The sequence below is a fragment of the Bradysia coprophila genome, assembly GCF_014529535.1.
Source record: "Bradysia coprophila strain Holo2 chromosome X unlocalized genomic scaffold, BU_Bcop_v1 contig_619, whole genome shotgun sequence".
NCBI classification, from domain to species: Eukaryota; Metazoa; Arthropoda; class Insecta; order Diptera; family Sciaridae; genus Bradysia; species Bradysia coprophila.
Window position 1 is genome coordinate 1 of NW_023503355.1, and position 5,000 is coordinate 5,000.

Consider the following 5,000-nt stretch of genomic DNA (forward strand, 5'->3'; position numbering starts at 1 on the left):
CTTCTTCTTTTTCAGCCTGTTTCTATCCACTGCTGGATGTAGGCCTCTCCAACTTCTTTCCATTTCGTACGATCCATTCCCATTTGCTGCCAGTTTGTACCTGCAATATTCTTAATTCCGTTTGTCCATCTCTCTGGTGGTCTACCTATAGCTCGTCTTTTATATGGTCGCCAGTTCATGATCTTTTTGGTCCAACGTTCGTCTGTCCTTCTTGCAATATGTCCCGCCCAGCTCCATTTCAGAGATGCTATTCTTTCCATGACATCAGCGACCCTGGTTTGTTGTCGAATCCATTGATTCGTCATTCTGTCTCTGAGTGTTATTCCGAGCATACTCCGTTCCATGGCTCTTTGTGTCACTCTCAATTTATCTTCGGATGCTTTTGTTAAAGTTAACGTTTCCGCTCCATAAGTGAGCACTGGAAGGACACAAGTGTCGAAAACTTTGCGTTTCAGACTATTATTCATTTTGCTTTTGAAAATTAGTCTGAGTTTTCCGAACGCTGCCCATGCAAGACCAATCCTACGTCTTATTTCTGCAGTTTGGTTGTCCAGACCTAACTTCAGTTTATGTCCTAGATATACATAGCTGTCGACTCGTTCAATGACAGTGTCACCAATTTTGATTTCTCTATCGTCCCCGATGTTGGTCATGACTTTTGTTTTCGATAAGTTCATCTTGAGGCCAACTTTGCTCGCCTCTTCACTTAACTGTTGTAGCATAAGCTGAGCCTGACCTAGATTCGCTGCTATCGGTACAATGTCATCAGCGAAGCGGAGATTGCTCAGGTACTATCCATTTACCTTTATTCCCATTTTACTCCAGTTTAACTTCCTAAAAATACTCTGCAGAATCGCCGTGAATAATTTCGGTGAAATGGTGTCACCCTGCCTTACACCTCGGCCAATTCTGAATTTCTCCGTGCTCTTATGAAGTTTTATACATGAAGTACCATTTTTGTACACATATCGAATTGTGTTGGAGTACCTTGAGTCTACTCTACATTCGTCTAATGCGTCCAATATCGACCATGTTTCCACTGAATCGAAAGCTTTTTCGAAGTCTATGAATAGCAAGACTATGTCGATGTTGTATTCACGACACTTCTCAATAAGCGTTCTCATCACCTGCAAATGGTCGTTTGTGCTGAAACCAGATCTGAAAGCAGCTTGTTCAACAGGTTGGTAGAAGTTGAACTTGTTAGTGTTCCTTTTCGTAATGATTTTCATAAACAACTTGTAGAGTGTTGACAATAGGCTTATGGGTCGGTAATTTTCCAGCTTTGTTATGTCTCCTTTTTTATGCAGCAATGTAATTACCGCATTTTCCCAGGCTTCTGGTACTTCTTCCCATTGGATACATTGATTAAACAAAGCCGTGATTGCCTTTAATAATGAGTCTCCACCTAGTTTAATGGCTTCCACTGGAACACCATCTTCTCCGGGAGACTTTTTGTTTTTCATCTCGGCTACTGCAGCTTTGACTTCATCAACAGTTATGTCGGGCATATCCTCCGATCCCACGTTTCTTATTATTGGTCTATCTTCGGTTTCTTCCGTTGGGCTCTGTCTTGCTGAAGAAAACAAATTCTCATAAAATTCTGTTGCAATGTTTAATATCGCATTTCGATCCGTTTGGATCTTTCCTGTTTTGTCTCGTAATTTGAAGATTTCTTTTTTGGCGTTTGTCATTTTTCTCCGTAGGACTTTCATATTGCAGTTAGCTTCAATTATGTTTTGAGCCAATTGGACATTATATTTTCTTTCATCTGATCTCCTTGCTTTGTTGATACTTTTAGACAGGTTCCGGTATTCCACCGAATCTCGTCCTCCGTTTTTTACCAACTCTGCTCTGCTTGCGATCAGGTCTAATGTTTCTCTGCTGAGTTTTGATTCTTTCCCTTGGACGGATTTGCATTTGGATTTCATGAAACCCATTATTGTATCGACGATTTTGGTATTCAATTCGTCCAATGTTTCACATTGATTGTTGACGTTATCTAATTCGGCAGTCATTTTCGTAGCAAATTCTTCATTTTGTGTGTAAAGCCGTTGTACGTCAATCCTTTCACTTTTCTGAACTAGTTGTGATCTTTGAAATCTGGTATTTAACGTGACTCTTGCACGAACCATTCGGTGATCACTACCTGTTGAAAAATTGTTTAGGACCGTAACGTTCTTAACGGTTGACTTACAGCCAGTTATGATGTAATCGATCTCATTTTTTGTTGCACCATCTGCACTAGCCCAAGTCCATTTCCGTTGAGGCTTTCCTGCAAAAAATGAATTCATTGCGTACAAATTGTGTTGCTGTAAGAAGTTGAGTAAAGTATTTCCACGCTCATTTCTTTGGTCGTTGCTAAAACTACCAACAGAAACTTCGGAGTCTTCTTCTCGTTTTCCCAGCTTCGCATTGAAATCACCGATTAGATATTGGTAATGTGAAGGGTTTTCGTCCAGAGCTTTCTCGACATCTTCATAGAATCTTTCTACTTCTTCGTCATCATGGGTGGACGTGGGTGCGTAAACCTGAATTAATTTGACACTGTATCTGTTATTTATCTTCAGGCTTACGTATATCACTCGATCGGATATGCTTTTCGTGTGAATTATGCGATCCGACCACCGCTTGTTTATGAACAATCCGACACCGTGCATCAGCATCTGACTGTCACTTCCTCGGTAGAAGAATGTATGCCCTGATTGTAATTTCAGGCATTCCTCTCCAGGTTTTCTCACTTCGCTCACTCCCACAACATCCCATTTTATCTTTTCTAGCTCTTCTTCCATTTCTTGCATTTTTTGTCTTGACGACAATGTTCTGGCATTATATGTGGCAATGTATAATTCGTTATGGCTTCGTTCGAAGGTTTTTAGCATTAAAACACCACGCTTGCTACTGCGGGTTGGTGAGTATGAAAGCTTTACTTTGCTCGCCCCCGGTAATCCTCGAGCACATTTCTGCACGTTCCGGGACCACCGTGCCTATCAAAGTGCACAGTGCCCGACGGGGTAGTGTTACTCTTTTTGAACATTCTTTTCCATAAAGCTTTGCCCATTCTTTTGAACCTATCTGAGCAAAAGGTTATTCGTCCTTTAAAAGCTTAACCTAGTAGCTAATAAGAATTCTGGGATCGTTCTATCCTTTGGCTTCCTGATCGTGTTGTTTCACCTCAACGTTGGTCCCTTAACCCCAATTCTTTCGGCTTCCAGCTCACGATTCATTCAACCTTAAGATTGATCTATCTAATCCTATCTTATCTACTGCTACGTCCTCGTTAAACTCATTCCCTCCACTCTTTTTCAAACTGGCTTGGGACAGTCTTTGGCGGTGCCATCACAATGCTTTGTTTTAATTAGACAGTCGGATTCCCCAGGTCCGTGCCAGTTCTGAATTAATTGTTTATTGATAATCGTTTTTGATGGAAAGCCGTTAAGCCCTCCACCATCATAGCAAGAAAGTTCCACATTTTGGCTATGAAATCTTCTATCCGGGGAACAGATCGATGCAGAACACCAACCCTATTTACCCAGAACGAGCACATTAACCGTTATAAATGTTTCCCAATCAAGCCCGACAATCTCAATCTTCAGAGCCAATCCTTATCCCGAAGTTACGGATCTAATTTGCCGACTTCCCTTACCTACATTATTCTATCGACTAGAGACTCTTCACCTTGGAGACCGGCTGCGGATATCGGTACGGTCTGTTGAGAAGTTTGCGTGGCCCCACCATAGATTTTCAAGGTCCAAGGAGAAAATACTGACACAACAGTAAATGTCATGCTCTTCCAAGCCATCCACCATATCTCTCTATAAAAGACTTCCATGGTGGTACGTTTGTTTAGCAGAAAAGAAAACTCTTCCAGTATCTCTCGAAGGCTTCTCTATGGTCGTTCCTGTTGCCAGGATGAGTGTAATAAGACCCATTTTTAATAAACAAACGTATACTCAACAGGTTACGGAATTGGAACCGTATTCCCTTTCGCTTTTATTGAATTATGTACAACAAAATTAAGTGTGTGTAACATAAATTAAACAGCTTTCGCATAAAGCTTAGGACCGACTAACTCGTGATCAACCACTGTTCACACGAAACCCTTCTCCACTTCAGTCCTCCAAGATCTCATTCGATTATTTGCTACTACCACCAAGATCTGTGCCAATGGCGGCTTCATGCAGGCTCACGCCAAACACTTCTGCGCACACCATTGGACCCTCCTACTCACTAGAATTTCACAATGATGACCGAATGGCCAACAATTTTTATTCTAGCGATGATGTATAGGCATATGACTTGAGCGCCATCCATTTTAAGGGCTAGTTGCTTCGGCAGGTGAGTTGTTACACACTCCTTAGCGGATTACGACTTCCATGTCCACCGTCCTGCTGTTTTAAGCAACCAACGCCTTTCATGTTATCAATATGAGTCATTAATTTAGTCGCCGTAACATCATGTTTGGTTCATCCCACAGCGCCAGTTCTGCTTACCAAAAGTGGCCCACTGGGCACAATATATCTAAACCCCAATATCTTCAGATCAAGAAAGATGAGGTTCTTACCCATTTAAAGTTTGAGAATAGGTTGAGGTCGTTTCGGCCCCAAGGCCTCTAATCATTCGCTTTACCAGATAAGATTATATACAATATAATTCTTTGCGCCAGCTATCCTGAGGGAAACTTCGGAGGGAACCAGCTACTAGATGGTTCGATTGGTCTTTCGCCCCTATACCCAATTCTGACAATCGATTTGCACGTCAGAACTGTTTCGATCCTCCACCAGAATTTCTCCTGGCTTCGATCTGATCAGGTATAGTTCACCATCTTTCGGGTCACAGCATGTATGCTCAAGGTACGCTCTTGAACAGAGGATTCAATTGCTTGGACCATGTTCGTATAGAACGCCCCGGGATGAAGAAATGAAATTTAATTCACTTGTAATCCATAAAATAGTTATTTTAATTGCGCCCTTAGGTTTCAACAATATACCCAATGACTCGCA